Genomic DNA, 20,350 nt, shown 5'->3' with positions numbered 1-20,350 from the left:
TTAATGTATACTTATTCATTTAAACATCTATTAAAAAAATTCCACCTAATGTAAAATGTTTTTTTATATAGTATATATAAAAAATTACTAAAAGTTAAGTCCAGAGTTTGTGATGTTTTACCAATTCAATTAGTAGAGAATGCTTTTTTAAGATTCATTTTAGCTGCTCCCCAAAGTTTATCTGTTTTTAATTGTCATAGGGAACTGGGGATCCGCTATATTACAGATGTCATAAAAATGCAACCAATGCTATTATGGCATAAAGTTTGGACGTCACCTGATTTAGGATTGAACCTGGATATAATTAAAGATTCTATGGGTCTGGATCAGGCGAGAAAGATCCTATGGTTGAAATACATCTGTAATCTTTCAAATGATTTGGGTAGACCAGAATTTTTTTGTAACCCCGATTCGTTACTTAATATCTCCAGTAGAAAAGATCTTAAAGCATTGTGTTTGAACCATTTTGAATCGTTACGATTGGGGCTGGAGATAAGTAAAAAATCTGTGATGAAACATCAACTTATTTTGACCTCTGTCACCATCCAGCCCTATCTAGCATGGTGTATAAGAGGGTACAACAGGTACATCTTGACCAGGTTCAGATTCAATTCTTTTTTTCGCCTGGTCACATTCCCGAATACCAATGTCTGGTCCAGAATGCTTATTAAATGTCTGTGTGATAATCTGTCAAATCAATCTTTATTACACGTGATCTTTTTTTGTAAATTTTACACTATTGAATGGGCCAGATGAATTAAACCCTTTTTGAAGCAGGGTTCATGTCGGCAATGCCGACCGGCCCTTTTATTTTTTCAGTTATTGAATGATGAGTATTGCTTTGGAATCATGTTGGGTTTTTTAAAAAGTATTTTGAGGAAAAGAAAATGTATTAGCTGTTCTTAACTTAAGTATGTCTGTATATTTGTAAATGAATTGTTGCTTTTATGGTTTTATAAAATTGAAATCGAATAAAGTATTTTCTACAAGTCCAGAGTTAATTTAAATTGATTTACATGTTTTAAACTCGTTTACTTTTTTCTGCTAAAACAGGTTACATTTATGTTTGAAATATTGACTTGTTTATTTAAAAAAAGTGCAATAAAGCATTCTTTAGTTTTTAATTCTGTGTAACATTGTAACATTAAGTGAAACAAAGTTCATATACATTTTTAAAAAGTCTCAATAAGTTAATTTATTTTAACATTATTTGTCTAAGGGGTTTTATTTTAAGTCTGTGCCTCCATTATTTTCAATGGAAAGGTGATGCAGTTCCAGTGGTGGGCCATGACTTATTCCAGGTCTGAGCTGAAGTACATTCATGACTGTTAGAAGACCTTTTTGGATGCAGCAACTTAACAAGCATTGGAAAAGCCAATAGGTCTCACCTATGCAAGAGCTATTAGCTTTGCTAATATATTTTAGTAATGCTGTACACCGGAGTGGCTGCTCTTCTGCTTCACCAAACGTTAGTGTGGTAAAGGAGAGTGGCGTGGCGGTGAAGTGTCGTTAAGGGGAGTTGAGTGGAGTGTCATGTAGTAGCGTACAGTGTTGTGGAGTGCCATGGAGGGAGTGCAGTGTCATAAAGTAGAAGCGCGTAGAGTTGAGTGTTGTTAAGTCAAAGACAGTGTCAGAGTTGTGTAGAGTGTCATTGAGTGGAGTGGCATAGAATGTCGTGAAGTTGAGTAAAGTGTTGTAGAGTAGAGTGGCATAGAGCATTGTAGATTGTCAAGGAGTGGAGTAGAGTGCAGTGGTGTGCCAGAGAATAGAGTGGAGTACAGTGTCCTCAAGTGGCATAGAGGGAGATATGCAGAGTAGGGTAGTGTTGTATAATGTCATAGAGTGGAGCAGAGTTCTGTACAATGGAATGGTATAGAGTGTAGTAGAGTCTAAGTGGAGCAGACGTTAATGGAGTAAGCATCATAGCGTGGAGTGTAGTAGAGATGAGTAGCATGGCTTAGAATGAAGTGGCGTAAAGTTCAGTGGTGCAGAGTAGATTGGCATAGAGTGCAGAGGCATTGAGTGAATTGGTTTTGAGTAAAGGTATGTAGTGTGCATTGGTATAGAGTGCAGTGACGGAGAGTACCATAGAGTGCAGTGGGATAGAGTAGAGCTGTGCACAGTGAATTGCAGTGGCATAGAGTGCAGTGACGTGGAAAGATGTGGTGCAGAGTGGAGTAGAGTGGCGTAAAGTGAAGTGGCATAGAGTGCCTTGGTGTAGGGTAGAATTGACTAGTTCAGGGTACAGTACAGAGGTGTAGAATGCAGTGGTGTAGAGGGAAGTGGTGTAGAGTGCAATGGCATAGAGTGCTGTGGTGTAGAGTGCCGTAGAGTTCAATTATGCAGAGTAGAGTGCAGTGGCATGGAGTGCAGTCATGCAGAGTAGTGTCGGAGTGCATGGTCATAGAGTGCAAGGTCGCAGAGTGCAAGGTCGTAAAGTGCAGGGTCGTAGAGTGGTGCAAAGTAGAGTGGTAGAGAGAGTAGTGAAGCAGAATAAAGTGGTGCACAGTAGAATAGAGTGGCACAGAGTGCAGTGGTGTGCAGTGCAATGGTGTAGAGTGATGTAGCATGCAGTGGTGTAGAGTAAAATGTTATAGAGTATAGTGGTGTAAAGTGCAGTGGTGCAAAGTAGTTGGTGTAGGTACGGTGGCATAGGGTGCATTGGTTTAGAGTAAAGTGGTGTGAAGTGCATTAGCGTAGATTGGTGTAGAGTGGAAGAGAGTGGTATAGAATATATTGTTTCAGAATGGAGTAAAGTAGCATAGAGTGCAGTGGTATAGAGTAGAGTTGGCAGAGTGCAGTGATGCAGTCGTGCAGATTAGGTTAGAGTAGCTTAGAGTGCATTGGCATTGAGTACAGTGATGTTTAGTGGGGGTGAGTTCAGTTGCAGAGAGAGCAGTGTTGCAGAATAGATTGACATAGAGTGAAGTGGAGTGGTGTAGGGTAGAGTGGAGTTGTGTAAGGTAGTGGCACAGAGTAAATTGGGGTAGAGTGCAGTGTTGCAGAGTGGAGTGGTGTAAAGTGCAATGGTGCATAGCAGAGTGGAGTAGAGTGCACTGACAGAGTAGAGAGGCAAAGAGTCAAGTAGCATTGAGTGCAGTGTCAGCGTTCAGTGGTACATAGCAGATTATAGTGGTGTATGGTGCATTGGTGTACAATGGTGCAGAGTAGAGCGCAGTGGCATAGAGTGGTGCAGAGTAAAGTGTCGTAGAATGCAGTGGTGTAGAGTAGAGTGGCATAGAGTGGATTGGTGTAGAGAGCAGTAGAGTAAAGTGGTGCAGAGTAAAGTGACGTAGAATACAATGGTGTAGAGGGATGTAGAGTGCAGTGGCATTGAGTAGAGTATAGTGGCGTATAGTGCAGTGATGCACAATATATTGGCAGAGAGTCCAATGGTGTAGAGTGTATTGGTTTTGAGTAAAATTGTGCAGAATGCAGTGGTGCTGAGTACAGTGGCGTAGAGTGGCAGAGAGTGCAGTGTTATAGAGTATACTGTTGTAAAAGGCAGTGTTGTATAGGAGAGTAGCATGGAGTCCACTGGTATAGAGTTCAGTGGCGCAGAGTAGAGTGGCGTAGAGTGCAGTGGTGCAGAGCAGAGTGGCATAGAGTGCAGTGACACAGAGTACAACAGAGTGGCATAGAGTGTAGTGACAGAGTAGAATAGCGTAGAGTGCAGTGGTGCAGAGTGCAATTGCATAGAGTAGAATAGAGTGGCGTAGACTGCAGTGGCATAGAGCACATTGTTTCAAAGTATAGTGAAATGATGTAGAGTGCAGTGGGATAGAGTAGAATGTCGTAGAGTGTGGTGGTGCAGACTACATTAGTGCTTATAGTGGACTGGCATAGAATGGAGCAATGCAAGTTCAGTGGTGTAGAGTTCAGTGGCATAGAGTGGCAGAGAGTGTAGTGTTGCAGAATATACTGTTGTAGAATGCAGTGGTGTATAGTAGAGTAGCATGGAGTGCAGTGGTGCAGAGTGCAGTGGCACAGAGTAGTGTGGTGTAGATTGTAGTGGTGCAGAGTAGAGTGGTTTAGAGTACAGTGACGCAGAATAGAATAGTGACATAAAGTGTAGTGATAGATAATGGTGTAAAGTGCAGTTGTGCAGAGTAGATTGATTTAAAGTGCATTGGCATTGAGTGCAGTAGTATGGAGTGGTGCAAAGTAAACTGGAGTGGCGCTGAGTTCATTGGGGCTGAGTGCTGTGGCCTAGAGTAGATTGTTTCAGAGTAGAGTGCATAGTAGTTTTGAATGGCATAGAGGGCATTAACATAGAGTGCACTACATACAGTGGAGTGGTACACAGTAGAGTCCATTTGCATAGAGTGCAATGTGGCAGATTTGGGTGGCATAGAGCGGAGTGGCTTGAAGTGATGTAGAGTACAGTGGTGCATAGTAGAGTAGTGTGGGTTAGAGTGCATTGGCATAGAGTAGATTGGAGTGGTGTAGAGTAGAGAGGTGGTGAGGGAAGTAGTGCAGAGAAGAGTATAATGATACAGTGTGGCGTGGAATGGCATAGTGTGGTGTGGTGAAGAGTAGAGTGCAGTGGAGTCGAGTGGTGCAGAGTAGAATGGAGTGTGGTAACATGGAGTATGCATGGTATGGCTACGTACTGCCTTTACAGACAACACATCTTCAATTGAAACGGCTATTACATTTGCACTCACATACGATTTTGCTAATAAAAGTATACAGCACACAAACAATGTGTGGAAATGTCATCACTTAGTGTATTTATTTGATCATCAGCACAGTTCATTTACAGACATTTAAATCTTGTTGTGTGCTAGGGAAAAAATAACATTGTGCAGCCTTCCTCAGGCACTTCTCCAAAGCCAGCATGATTGTCACATAAATCTTATCACTTTGAAGTCGGAGAAATAAAAATAAATAACAAGTTCCCTGGGGACGCACCCTGACATTTGACCTCTTTCCTTGAATGCACAGCAATTGTGACAAGATAAGAAGAAGATTTAAAGGCCTGTTTTCAGAAAGCAAGTTCATGTAAGAATAAAGTAAGCAAGGTTTGGGAAACGTGAGGGACAAACTCAAGCTGGACAGTCTAAAACAAATAAAGTCAACAAATAGAAAGCCAGAAAATGTGAGTTACAAACCACAAAGCCAATGGTAAGCAAAGGGCGGAATACATTCCTAGGTCATCTTTCTGAATATCCCCAAGATGTCTGTAGCAAACCAGACACAGTGCTTACGGTCTGCAACCTAAAAAGTGCAGTTTGTGATCAGCAAGGGAATTACTCTTTTGTGGGTGTTTGTTTGTCCCTTCCTGAACGCCTTATCATCGCTCATTACACCTCCCTAAGCTCTTCCGATTTTATAGTAAATGTTACCCATTTTCCAGCAACTCCTCCCAGCCCTTCCAAATTTACAACAAACGCATAGGCATACGTGTGCAGAGATCTCTGCAATCAGCGCAGAGACATACTCACAGAAAAGACAGGAGCGGTGGAGGACGAGGTCTCCACATGAAGGTTTGTGAATAGCATTTTGTAGTATATTAGTGGTACTGCTAAACTTATTGAGAATTCAGTTTCCGAATAGGTCCTGATGTGTCTATTCAGAGTTAGTTTGCAACTGTAAAAAGACAAGGAACTACTTAAAATCCTCAGAGATATAGTAAAATAGATAATGTAGAATGTAAATAAGGGAGTAATGGAAAAATAGATGGTATCTGTTAATTAGAAAAATGCTTCAATGTACTTATGAATTGGGATGTGGAAACCAATTCTAATGTTGATGAACCAACCTGTCTCCTTCTTGACTCAGCACCCCTGTACATAAACAGATCCTAGATTTTGCCTCTCATGCTCCCCACTATCATACCTGGCTAGGGCCACTGGTGGTGCCATATACATAAGCAGCCCTTTCGTGGGATGCCCTGCACTGATCACCATTGGAGAGCTGGATTAAGAGCTTTAAGTCTGTAGACACACCACCAAACCTGCTCAATATCTAGATGTATCAGGCATGAGAAGTGGTCAGGTGCCATGCAAGAGGAGTCTGGCCGCCAGAGTACCAATTTGAGATTGAAAGAGTCTTGTACAACCAAGCAACTTGCAAGACTCAAGAGGTGCCTTGGCTGTGCCTTCAGTCTCAGTTATAAGCACAGGTATATGGAACACAGTTTCTCATTCCCTAAGGACTAAATATTGAAGGCCCTATCGGCAGAGATCACAGGAATCCCCTATTGAGGATATATAGTAGGCTGGAGGATTAACCACTTGTCAATGTTGCAGCAGGAGCTTTTACTCGGTTCTGGCCCATCAACGAATTCACTAACTTAGTCACTTTACTCAGATTCTATACTTCACCCACAAAGGCATTGGTCCTCCAATGGACCTTTCTTCGTCGCAGCACAGGGTGAGAAATCAACGGTTCAACGGTTGGCAACCCATTGAGAACCCATAATTAAGAGATAACTCACAAATTATTGATCAAGTTTAAGTTCACTATTCTCAGACTTTAAAACTCTCTATATGGAAAGAACATTAAGACACGATAAAAGATTCAGACAAATGTAGATAATTTGGATATGGTATTAAAGATAAAAAATCAATGCATATAATTAACATTTTAAGCAGTTCAGTCATGAGCCTACAGCTCATAGTATAAAAACACACATTTATTCAAAGTAAATGTATTTCTAAATAAAGGAATCCATAAAGAGGATGCAGACTGAAGAATTGGACGACAATTCAAGGTTTAGCACAACCAATGCACAAGTACAGAAATAATTACAACTCAGGTGCGACACACTTCCTATCCCTGTCGTCCTAGGGCGCGGTTCTGAAAATTACGTTTTCTGGAAGGCGGAAGGCGCACTGAATGAAATCCAACAGCCATTCTGTTTGTCCAAGTTTTATTCTTTATTTCGGTAATGTTTACCAAGACTTTGGCACAGCCAACGCGTTTCGTTCCTTATAGGAACTTCGTCAGGGCTCTAACGGTCGACGTGGCATGTTGATTTGGTAGGCTCAAAATAACGGCATAAATAACCAATCTGGTGGATGAATCCTCATCAACGTGCTCCTGATGGTAAATTGTAAGAAAGAGCGATAATGCGCACTCAACGGTTGGTGCGATGCAGGGCGTGCTACGAAATTCATTTTATTAATTTAATTGTTTACTTACCCGCAATCATCCATATTTTGGTGTTTATCACCCCCCACCCTGCCCCTCCCTCGCCCCGCCTGTCTGCCCCACCGGAACTCCCCCACGGGCTGCGGCTGCATGTAGAGTGTGTGACTGGAAACATTTATTTGTTTTGATCCTATGTGGGAAGTGTTTCTTTGTTGTGCGTGTTGACCACCTAGGTGTGGTTATCCTGTTATGGGACACAGAGCTTAGCAGAAGAAGCGTGACAGGTGCATAGTTGTACGCTCTTATCCTTCCGAGATAACTTTTTGCAGCTATTTCATAGGTATTCATAGCTTATTCCACAAACTGAACAAAGTTGTGAATTCCTTTTCCCAATCAGTATTGTCTATTCATTGTTTTTCCTGCATCGTATTTTTTTTCTTCATGGAAGCACACAGATGTACACATGCCACTACTTTCAGTCAAGAAGACGCTATTGGGAGTGACTGAATCCTAAACTGAACAGTCACTGCAGTGTGCGGCGAGTGATAGGAGTATTGCTGTCGTTATTGAAATATTTCTGACCCGGGGGTCATCTTTCCCCTGGACGGCCATGTGCAGAGCCCTCTGGCTGGCAGACTGGGCCATTGTCCACCCGGCCTTGCTGCAAGTCATTGTTTGCCCGGACTGACCTTGGGTCAGTTATTCCTCAGGCCTGCCCGGGGTCATCAGTTTCCCATGCCTTTCCTGGGCCATTCATTTCTATTAGTATTCGTGTCCTGCTCATCTCTTGACTCGGCGCTGCTGCCGCTGACAGACTATGTATTATATTTCTCTGCATGAACACAAAGCCGTGCTTGGGTTATAATCTGCAGCGCTGTCCCCTGAGCCTTGGGTTTCTGTCGCTCCACATGCATTATTCTTTCTGGTGGTGTGTATGCCGGCTTTCTTTGCTGCAATGCATATACTGTGGTTGTTGGTTTCCCATGGCACACCCCTGGGCGCGCGTATTTTTACCTCACATCAAAGATGTTTTCACCTGAATGTATGTTTATGTGTCTGTGTCTAGCCAATGCCTTGCTTGTATGTGTGACACACTGCTGCACCTCATTGCTCGCGTCAGCATCCTCTTTGTCTCTCTTCATTTGGATTGTTCTTTGTCTAGTTATCGCATGACATTATCCTTCGTTTTTGCTACTGCTGTCGAAACACAGGGTTTGCGCTGGAATAAGTAGACCTGCGTTCTAATCAAAGCCGCCCATACCTTTCCTAAATGTAAAAACGTCGTTTTATATCTGAGGCAGATTGACTTATCTAACTCCACTTAGTATACATGTTCCTTGTTAATATTGGGAACACATAGAAACTGTGTCCCCGCACTATTAAGCATTGTTTAAAACAACAGACCTTTTCATGGCTATTTTGTCCTTTTTATTAGCCGTGTCAGCTACTTAGACATGGTTTCTGCTTATTATTACACACATAAATGTATTTATTCTGGTAATGTTTGGGTTGGGATTCCCTGTGCAGTCTTCAACCTCAATTACAAGTTTCCGGAGGATTGGCAATATTTATTGCACTCGTTAAAAACCAATACGCTGAGCTTCAGAATCCAATGAGTGCAATAAATAGCACCTATTACGATTCTATCTCTAAAGATGGGGCATAATATGCAGATTTTGGTGGTGTCCCCAAAATCTTTTTTTTTATTTTTTATTTCAAAGTATTTTTTTTTTATACATACTGTTATCATTGCTTTACCATTACAGGGTAACAGCCCAAACTGTCTGTCCTTGTCGAGGATACAGGTAAGTGGTACATATGTTTGACTGTCCCCTTTTCCACTGTCTTGCTAGACATAAGAATGGATGAGAGGGGGAAAGATAGAGAATAAAAGAGAGAAAGGAGGAGATAGTATACAAGAAGATTACTTCAGTCGTGGGTCTGATCTGCGGCTATGGGGATTTGCTTGTGTATGTCCAGGTATTTACTGGGGAAGTTTACCAGTTCTTCATCCCCCTCAGGTTTGGCTGACTAAATGTATTGGTGGTATAACTACCTTATTGCTCCCAGCAATTACTGGATTCAGTAAAGTTCAACCAACTTGTAATTGTGCTTCCCCGCCCTTGTTCTTACAGGTATCATTAATTACAGATTCATTCATGTTTGAGGCTCTTGTGTTTTTTTCTTTGAGTGTTTATCGTTTCTCTCATTATTTGATGATTTTGTATTATCATGGCAGGCATGAAAACAGGAAGGGTGAAGCTTGGTTTTTGCACAATTAAAGGATAGCTTATCTGTCCTTAGCTGCTTGATGGTTAGCAGTTTCCTGGAGGTATCTTCGTATCCAGTGTCTTCCTGATATATACTAATTTATATAACATAGTTGCACCTAGTGTATATAGAGCTCTCTGTGACAGTGAGGGTCAAAGCCATAGTTTTTTAATTAAAGTATTGCAACGATCTGAAAATATGCATTTAAAAACTGCATTAAGTTATGTTATCAGCATTTCTATATCACCTTCAACTCTTAGAATGACATCAAAGGGCTTCTTAATCTACAAAACTTTTTCGCATTGTTGTGGAATTACCATTAGTTGGTTGTGTATTGGTATTTGGTTGTGCATTGTTGATAGAGATTTGTTAAACGTCTAGTAAGGCTTTGTGCTAGGTAATTCTAAGGTAAAATTGGATTGATCCAAGATGTTTGCAGTGTGCTATGCCGCTGAATGTTTGTGCCGAAGAACTTTGCTGTTTTTTGAAGAGCCGATTGTCCATATCCCAGCCTACACAGATAGTTTTCTAGGCAGCATCACTGACAAGGCAAATAGCCATGATGTGATGCTCACCAAAGATTGTGATACGTTTAAGTAACTTAATCTGAAGTGTGTTAAAATGTATGTTGGTGTGGTAGCAACGCTGTGTTGGTAATGCTTTTCCACCTATAATGCTTTGGTGCCATTTTTGTGCACATGATGGTGCCAGAGGATCAGTCTAGTGCAGTTTTTTTTAAAATCTTGTCATTTACTTGGACTCCATTTAATCCTTACTGGAATGCGGGGATCCCACACTGAATCATTATGGGAATCTGGGAACCTCCAGTGAATCATTATTGTAGTCTGGGGACCCTGGCCTAAGCAATGTTGATAATGTGAGCCGCAAACAATGCACAAAAATACAGAAACAAGCATCTATCAAACAAATACACTAGTAGGTTAGAGCTTATCGAAATTCAGTTGCAGTTGAGGCCCCCCCATCTTCCATAGTATATTCTGATTGATGCACTAGCAGTGCTCCAACACATCACTCTGGGAATACCAACTTAATTTTTTAGCTTTTCAATTTCAAATTCCTTCACGTTTACAGAACGTTTTTAAACGTTAGTTTTTATATTTTGCTTCTTTATTTATATACACTATATTAATCTGTTAATATTATTAAATTTTCTAAGCAATCGATGATCCTCTGACTATGCGTCGCGGACCCTTAGTATCCCCAGACTACTGTAAGAACCGCTGGTCCAGTTTGCTCTGCTTGAGAGCAACCAGTTGTACGTGTATTTAGAAACATGGTGTGTTTAGCGAGTGTTGTTGGGTCGAAGTTGATGTTGGATGTCTGATGATAGCAGAAGATGGCATTGTGGTCTAAAGAGGTAGTTGAATGGTCTGTATTGGATTTTTTATTGATATTAGTACCACAATATGGTCGGAGAGATAAGACATTGGTTGGGTGTGGATGTGTGCTTGAGTCTGTTGGTCTCTGTTTGTCTGTCTTTTTACCTATCGGTTTGACCATGGAAACCAGGCCTGTCGGGATTTAAAATTATAGGTAGTTTGTGAGAGAGGTGCGATGCGCAGAAGCATCTCAAGGGGGTAAGAGACTTGACATTTCCTCCCCATCTGGCAATGTCTACACTCAGACCAAGGCTAGCTAGCTGCCTCTTCCCGATCGGTGCGTTTGCTAGGTGGGTGCACATGCTGAAGAGAGAGATGGCAGAGATTACAACTGGCTCGAATATGTACCTTAAATTTGTTTAAATTGCCCATCGTTCCATGTTCATGAGCTTTATAATCAAGTCTTTATTACACCTTCAAATTTGACTACTGACTGCAGTAGTGCTATACAGAAGTAACAAAATAAATATAATCGCAAACAAAATGTAAAAGAATGTTTTAGGTTTTAATTTACTATTAATAAATTGTCTTTTTTGCATATCTAAATGTATATTCACGTTGAAGAATATGAATATATTTTAAACAAAAGGTTGATACTTGGTAGGCACATTTGAAAGAATATTTTTCCCTCTAAAAACATGTGAATGGACCTGTTGTACTCTGCCCCTGGCTGCCCCTAACAGCACTTTTACTCAATTATTTTACATAAATGTCCAAGTTTGATGTTTCTGTTGATGGTGATTATGTGATGAGTGCTCGGCCTATTTCCTAAAAAGGTATAAACCTTGAGGAGTAAAAGTTGCCCATTGTTTATTTTGCTTACGCCTGCAGTATCGAAAATACCTCCTGTGAGTGACCTGCTTACGTACACCTTCATAGTTGATGTACCCATTTTTAAAGAGAAATGGCTGACCAGTGCTTCAGAATAGTAAGAAAGGATGACAGTACCAAAAGAGCATCTCACACTACTTGTATGTGACAGCCTGAAGCGGAGCTTTATTGGTCAAGGAAACTTACAAAGTTCAGTCAGAAAGGGTGGAGCTCCCTTGCCCTGCAGCCCACAGCCAGGATGTCAGGAGCATCCATACTAGAGGTTCTTTCAAATATTGCAGGAGTACCATTCCACCTCTACCCTGCCGCTGCTCTATTTTGATTGGACAATTGAATAAATGGTGGGAAAGAATTCGTTCTTTCTTCTGCCAGTTTCCATTTGTTGAAGGTAGCCTTCTTTCTGTGCTCTATCACTTCTACAGAGAATGCCAATGCATTTCAAGCATGCCCAGAGATATCTGTATTTTGATTTGCCATCTAGACACCTGAAAGTATTTTTTTACAAATATTTTAGGATTGAAGTTATAATAGTAAATTATCTTATACTCAAATATTTGGGATCATTTCTAAGCCTCTACTTCTATTTTCATGGGAAGCATAGAAAAACATCTACTTACAGTAGGTGTAGTCATACAGTGTAAGAGTCAGGAATAGAATAATGCTGTTTTTTTTGGTCTGGCATTAGCTAAAACTTTTTGATTTTAAGAAATTATATCTATGTATAAAATACTTATTTATCGGGGCTTTCAGACGGACCTCTTAATCTATTGGTGTATTGTTTTGCCATTCATACTTTTCTCACACCCACCGCAGCTATCAGAATGGGACAATTCAATTGGTCAGCCCACTTCAGCCATTGGCTAACTTCACTGTCAGTGAAAGCATTCTGTTCTTTCATAAGGTGTACATACGCACAAAGTAGTTCCCTTTATGCTAGGGACTATAACTGTTTTGTGCGCTTCTGGAGACCAAAAGATATGTTTGCTTGAAAGGCAATTTTGTTTACATATCGGAGAGGGCTCGGCAGCTTCCCCTACTATAAAGTTTCAGAAAAGTAGTGATGAGACAGACAAGCACTGGCCAAGCCAAAAGGCTGGCAGCCAACCCCAGACTCACTGGCTTTGCAAATGCTGGTTTGAACAGCTGAGAAATCGCATGTCAGTAAAAAGCAAAACGGTCAATGCTTCGCAGAGTACAGAAAGTCCCTTTCTTTTACTCAATTTTCAGTGTGCTGGCACAGACAGCTGATCACTGGCTGCAAAATGAATGCAAAATCAATGTGGTCATTTTTAGGTCTCGGCCTGATCCAGCGCATGCGCTGGTCTCGGCCGAGACATTTTGGGGCTCTAAGAATTGCTACTTTGACGGCAATTCGCTTGCTAGAACGCGCACAAGAGCTTGTGCGCAGCAAGCTGATCCCCGGCAAAGTACATTTGCGGTGATGCGCGTGGACAAAAGTGAAAGCCTACTGTGCTTGTTTACAGTAGCCTTGCTCCTCAAATGCTGCTGCTGTGTTGCCATCTCTCTAGGGACACTCAGTTTGAAAACACTCGACTTGCTGGACTCCTGCTAGCTGCAATGCTACATCAGCTATGCTTTGCCTCTAGACACGTCGATCCCTTGTGGAAATGTGTTGACTCTGACCCTCCTGATTCTGAAACTGACCAACGCAGTCACCACGCAGTCTCTCCGGAGTGATACCGCCGCCCAACACCAATTTTCCAGTAGGGCTGAGCCAGTTGACGTTTCAGTGCCCATATACCTCACCGAGGCGGAACAAGTTGCAGAGTTTTCTCGCACTCACCTCCAATCCTCACTACCACATTTTTATTCATCCCATGCTTGTTTTTTTTAATTATTCCTTTGCGGCCCGGCCGCGCGGCCAATGCTTGTCTTCTGTTGTGGCTCCCCCGGTTCGAGAACACTATTGACGGCAGAAATGAATTGCCAAGAACCACTCTTGATTGTGTTTAACAATGTTTGAGACACTGTTTAAATTGTCAAAACAGGGACGCATTAAACTCTGCATGAGTTTGGCATCTTTATGAAGCACATAACCTGCTACAGATATATTTTGGATGAGAAGCCCCACAAACCTGACAGCCTACTGGTTTGTTTATTATCCACTTCACTAGTACAAACAGCGTGGCGAGAAAAGCCCCCAAAATGAACAGAGCTGCGGCACAAAGCTCTTCCATCAAAAGCTCACCATTCCCCCCTTCTTTCCGCACGAATCCTGGGCCCCGGATAAATATTTTACAGCTCAGACTGATAAGGATGTGTTTTCAAACGCTGATTAAGATATCCGGACTGCGGTGATTTGTAATATATGAGACGGTGCAAAAGAACAGGGCTTTTTCCTCTGTCCCTGGAAAACAAATGGAACACACCTTATGACATATTTTCTTCAGTGGGGGCTGGCATGCTATAAATTGATAACCGTGCATCGAAATATTAATAATGTAGTGAAAGATGTGCAGAAATTAGTCAGGAATGAAGAAAGCAATCCCTCATCAAAGAACAACACTGCAGGCCCTGCACAGTTGCCGTCGCATAGAATGGAAACAGTCCCAAGACAAGAGGGAAGTTCTGTGTTATCTTTACACATTTTTGCCAGTGAGATCATTCGATAGTTTGGCTAGTAGCCTGAAAGCTGTGTCCGCAAGTATACATTCCCATCCTCAAAGAGAACAATACATTAATAAGGGATGTGTTCATGGACACAATTGCAAAGACAAGCACACACACACAAACACAGAAATCCAGAAATGGTGACAAAGACACAAAAAGACACATATAATCACGGCCTCCCTAAATTTCTCTCACACATACACACACACAACCACACACACAGACCCGGCAGCTCGCATGCACACACATGGGCTCGCTGTTACACCTACACACACCCACACCAACACACATCTACGGATAAACAAACAGGCACATTCACAGACACACTGGCATCCTTCACCTACAACCTCACAGCGACCTACAGATGGATACAAAACATAAGCACATTTACACATTCGCACATCACACAGACACACTTTCACACGCATAGGCAAACACAGAAAATGAATGCAAGTCTGGCTGGAGCAGCAAGAGTGTCATACATCAAACATTTGTTACCTTTTGTGGCCTTGGTGATTGCACATGACTAAGAACAAGTCAGCGAGAACATCTGAAGAAAGATTAAATCAATCTAGGCCTTTGCAAAGCGCATCAATCATCCCATGCAGCCAGCATTATTGTTAGTTCAAGTTAAGACTTGTTCGTCCGTGTAATGGGCAGCCGCCCGCCCTTCACCTTCCCACCTTCCCGCATATAACCAGTGATCGTAATTACAATATGGTGATTATACACAAAACAATGGTTGACAGCATAGGGGTAAAGCAGCTTATGTTGCTACATGAGATTACAAGGCAGAAACAGATTGTAAAATCAGTTTGAAAGGGTAGCCACATACCCACACAATTCCTCAGCTGTGTTAAGTCCTTGAGTGATAGAGTTGGTACATTCTATACATTGGCATTCCAGTCTTTGTAGGATCAGTGTTAGATCTCTTCCTCTTTCAGGAATAGCCGCCTTGTCGATGACTTGCCATTTCAGATCATCCGCTGTATGATTCTTTTCAGCGTAATGAGTTACCAACGGAGCATTTTGTACAGAACATCTTATCCTTCTTGGATGTTCTCAGATCAGTGTATTGATGGGTTGTGAGGTTTGCCCAATGTATGGTAACTGGCATTGGCACCAAATGCAGTAAACAACATTGCATGTGTTACAATTGGCGAAAAAATTAAGGTCGATGAAAGCAGGGCTACGTTTTCGAATTTCCATGTAGGCTTTTGTTAGCAATGGACTGCTGATTAGTTCTTCCTGAGAACTGACTTCTGCGTCAGGCCTGCCCTTTTGCCAATCACTGATTACTACTTTAGAGAGGATGATGACAGCCAGATGCAGAAACCACATATTTAATTATGTCCATGTTGTGGGTGCTCTGTACAAACACTGTGTTTGGGGAGCAGCCTGGGACGACTGCTAGTCATCAGAGGCTGTCCTTATGCAAAACACTGACAACCTTGTCTCAGGGCTATAGGGGCTACTGCTAGATACATGTTACAGGCAAAAATAGAACAAGCATTGGCTTAGCCAATAGGTCTCGCCTTTGGGAACTTATAAGTGTTTAGCCATGCAACAGTTAATGTTGTTGCAGTAAGGATATTGTGCTGCATAACTAAATACTTATAAGGTCCCAAAGGCGAGACCTATTGGCTATGCCAATGCTTGTTTTATTTTCTATTCTTATTTTTTTTGAAAATCCTTCGGTTGACATTTCAAACATTTTTCAATATACTGACACATGAACACACCAATACCTATTAGGATTTTGAGTTTGTTTAACCTCATATTTATTTTGGAATGTGTTCTGGGTTTTGACACAAGACAACTTTCAAAGTAGTATATTGAAATTATAAATAATAGTTTTCAGTCCTAAGATTTATTTTTGTTATTGCAGGTGTCTGGAATATATTCTGATTAATTTCCTTTTGTTATGCAGTGGAGGTTTCACTACACAAAGTTAAGTGCAATACGTAAGATGAAAGTGCAGATAACATGTTCCTATTGGCCGATGTCTTGAATTCAGTGTTAACACAAAGGCGACAGAAAAGAGCAAATTTTAGAGGACTAGTTAGATGTAAAATATGGCATATTTTACATCTAATTACATCTAACTAATGGCATACATTGTTTATAATAGAGGAATAATACAACAGTGTGTTTATCTGTTTATTTCTTGTTGTTTTCAGAGTGCAACATTGCGCCGCATGGCTGCGTTAGCTGTAGTTGTTGTGCCCAGCTCCCGCTCCAATCAAATGACAGACCACGGTAAGTGCCTACACCTTTCTGCCATTTTTTATTAAATAAAAAGGAACTGTGTTTGGTACTATATAATAAAAAAGAAACAATGTACACACTGATCTTTGCAATGAAAGACAAGTGAAAAATAAAAAATATATTTGAGTGATTTCCGTTGCAAATCTCTGTAGATACGGCATGTAAGTGAGGAAGAGCTAACCTACTCCAATGCTTTCCTTTTAGATTTATGAGTGCTAACATTAAACATGTATGTGGGCTGGTCAGCTGACCAGTTGCTGCACGGGCCATACAACATATTTCATGGGCTGGTGAATGTGTGGTGGTTGTGGTAAATTCATAATAAGATGTTGGTATATTGTGTTCTATATTTGTGTTGATCCCAAACATTATGTGTAAATGTGGGTAGATTTTGTGGCAAAAGGTGTTTTAACTATCACTGACTGAACAGGAGGCGGACAGAGCTTTTCAATTAATGTAAAGCTGAAATATATTTCCATAAAACAGCAGAGCATCTGCTGCAGGCCAGGCCTCCAATCCTGTTTTGTATTAACATGGTCGCCTCAATTTGCAAAACACCGCCCTCTGCAGATACGCTTTCCGCCTTAGAGTCGATATCTGATCTGTGCTCATCCCCCAATATTGCCTGTTCCTGAATGGTTGATTATTAGGGAGGTGCAGAATGTTCCATTTCTCCTTGGTGGGGGTTATTGGTGCGGTACCGCTCTGGTCTCTGCACCTGCTTCTCCTTTCACGCGGACCGGTGATGTTGTCCTTGCTGTCGGCGTCGTTCATCTCTGGGGACTCGGTTGAGTTATGAATCTCTCAGTGTCGGTGCCATTGACAATCAGTGCGCCTGTAGCTGGGGCGGTCTCCCTGGGGAGCATCTGATGAGAGCGGGGAGGACAGTCTAGACGTTGTGGCCCTGAGGTTAATAAGCTGCAGGTGGAGGGAGATATTGCCTTTGGGGTGAGGTAGATAGTGATGGGGCTCAGAAGCTCCCCACTCTTGTGTTTCGATGGTCATTGCATCGAAAAACACTTTATGGCACAAAAAAAGACCTTGGTTTTGATGTGACATATGTCCTATGGAGATTTTTTTGTATTTCATTAAGTGATTTACAGTGTGATCGTTTGTAACATTTTATAGCATTCAGTATACATCATGAGTTTGGAAAAATTATTTCCCCTATTTTTCCCTTTCCGGTGAGATCATTCGTCCGTTGAGTTCACTTTAAGGAGGGGGTGCTCCATGGTAATAATGTTTCCTCTTAAGCTGCAACTCTTAGCTGCTGTTCCCTACCCTCCTAATGTATCCGCATGCACTGCCTTACTCTTGCTATAATCATGTATCGCATGCATGTGATATCATTTGCCTCTCTTGAGTGCATGTCTACACGTCTCTTCTGTGTCTGATGCTGCATTCATGCACTGTAAGTAGACAGAACCCCTTCTTATGTGACTCTGATCTTTTAGGGGTGCATTCTCTTATTCTCAATGAATACTCTCAACCCTGTCCAGCAAACTGATGCTGCCCCTATGGGCCGCGTGTAGATAGCATCATCTGCCTCTCCGGTGTGTTGTATGTTGACTCCATCCTCAGCAGTTGCAGTGTGGCTCTGCTCTCCATTTGTGCGCCGTCTTTGCAGTTAGGCGAACGCACCAGCCCTTTCTATCTTACTGATGCTCCAGTCATGGACCACATGCATACATTATCAACTGTCTCATCTGTGGTATATATGTCTCCTCTCTTTTCATGATGGTACAGTCGCGGATCAAACACTCACAGCATTTCCTGTCTCTTTTGTGGTGCACTTGCCCCCTCCATTCCGATGCGACAGTCAGTCATGGATCCCATGCACAGTGTCATCTGTGTCAGCATCCTTTGCTGACACTTGTCCTTTCCCAAATGTGTAGCCCTGGTCCATGATCTGTCTCTGAGTTGGTCATTTTCCATTTATAACGCTTCATTCTTGAACCGTATCCTACCACATCATCTCATAGTTGCAGGCAGCTCCTCTGGTCTACACCGCTCCTCCGTTCCCAAAGGTGCCGTCCTGGACCAAATGCACGCAGCATCTTACTATCCATGTTTCACACGTCCCTTTCACTGCCAATAGGGCTTCGATTCTGTGTAGCTGGATGTGTCATGTGTGTACACAGTATAATATGATCTGCCTCTCCTGTGCTAGACGTCTACTCCCTGATGCAGCATTCCTGGATCACGTGCACACATCTTATTATCTGCTTCTCTTGTGTTGCACACATCCCTCCCTTTCACTGCCAATACTGTTCTGATACTGTATAGCTCGGTGTGTGCACACATGATCTGCCTCTCCTGCGGGGTTCACGTCTGCAGCCCTTTGCTTGCCACACACCGCATCATCTGCCTTCCCCCTTGTGGCTCTACCGGCTTGGTTATTTTTTCTGCGTGTAGTGTCTGCTGCTCAGGGAATGCACTTAACCCTTTCCAGTCTGTGGGAGGCGACTTCCTCCCAATTACCGAGCAGCAGGGGGGCCTTGTTCCCATGTGGTGGGGAGGGGTGGGACATTTGTTTTACCCTTTTCATAGCCAGTGGGTGTCTTTTTCTCTACCTTACTGCCCGCCCTTTGACGAGGCGGCTGGGGGGCATTCTAATTCGGAAATAGTCGTAATTAAATGTTGTCTGTGCCTCGACCGGCGGCCTCCTTTGTGGCTGCCGGCAGCACATCTCACAACAAAGGAGGAAGACACATATTTACAGAAGAACAAAAGATTTCCAAGGGGGTCTTACAAGTATGTTTGTCCCTGATGAGTGCCTTTTAATAGCATTACAGACCCCTTAAAGCTCCCCTTCTAAGCCATTCTCCTGCTGAGAGTGCGTGTAACCAATAGTCCCTTGTTTGTTCCACTGACAAAGGAGCGCCCACAGTTTCAACACTTGTGACACAGAGATGCACAACAGCGGTGCTTTCTCGTCGGCGAAAAATAACCCTTTCAAGGTGACCTTTGCTAGATTTCTAGTTGGCTTCTGCTGTTAGCAGCTAGCAGCCCTCCTTCGCATACATTTGCTACACCTGATTCAGCAGTCTGACAGTCAGCTGAGCACTGCAGTCCAAAATATTCCAATTTACCGGGAATGGTATGTGCCGCTTAATGAAACACGTGTCGCTGTTTGTCCAGAGCCTGCCAACTTCATGTTTTTTAATCGAAGCAAGCTGTGATTTATTTATGCCGTGATGAAATGTCGAAATGTGAATTTCAAATATAGGAAAAACAGTACGTGTGTTTAAATGTAATAATATGAATGGAAGTTCTACAGAAGCCACGTTGTTGTGTTAAGCTTTACTTTTGAATCAGCCCTGCCGATATGACATATAAGGGGCCACACACCGAACAGTCACTTTATTTGTTAAATGCAGATTTATTCTGGATCAATTGCTTCAATTCTGTGAAGTTTTTTGGGGGGTTCAAAATAATCCAAAAATATGCAGCCCCACGTATCGTGCGGATGACGTGTGCTGCTGTAAAGTATATTGATGATGCGTTACAGAATGTTGCCAGTCACAATAAATTGTTGCGTCGTCGCCACCGTCTTCCAGCGGGACATTTTAATAAACACCGAAAGGCAATCATGCCGTTTCACCGACGTACATTGGGAGACAAGGCGGAATTTGCCACTTCTTTTAAAGTTGCTGCATAAAAGCTTTCATGTTTATGACTTATTAAAAACGATCATCCGTTTTACATTAAATACGCCATTACGTCTGGACCCAATAACTAACAGGTGGCCAGTATGCACATACGGTTTCTGTAGAGATGGGTGTTTTAAAATAGAAAATACACTTCTCGGACTGCAGGCGAGAATAGCATGTTCATTGCACAGCGATGCT

General features: G+C 42.1%; 1 long non-coding RNA gene across 3 annotated transcripts in view; it reads left to right on the top strand.

Moving 5' to 3' along the window:
* Positions 1 to 20,350, top strand: part of LOC147696968 (uncharacterized) — a 628,335-nt gene that overhangs the window by 164,366 nt on the left and 443,619 nt on the right. For all 3 annotated transcript variants that reach the window (XR_015299275.1, XR_015299274.1, XR_015299273.1), the window contains exon 3: positions 16,412 to 16,490. This is a non-coding gene — a long non-coding RNA (uncharacterized LOC147696968). The remainder of the gene's footprint in view (positions 1 to 16,411; positions 16,491 to 20,350) is intronic.

The sequence above is a fragment of the Lissotriton vulgaris genome, chromosome 8 (assembly GCF_964263255.1).
Source record: "Lissotriton vulgaris chromosome 8, aLisVul1.2, whole genome shotgun sequence".
NCBI classification, from domain to species: Eukaryota; Metazoa; Chordata; class Amphibia; order Caudata; family Salamandridae; genus Lissotriton; species Lissotriton vulgaris.
Note: the sequence above shows the minus strand (reverse complement) of the source record. Positions and strands in the feature narration are given on the sequence as shown.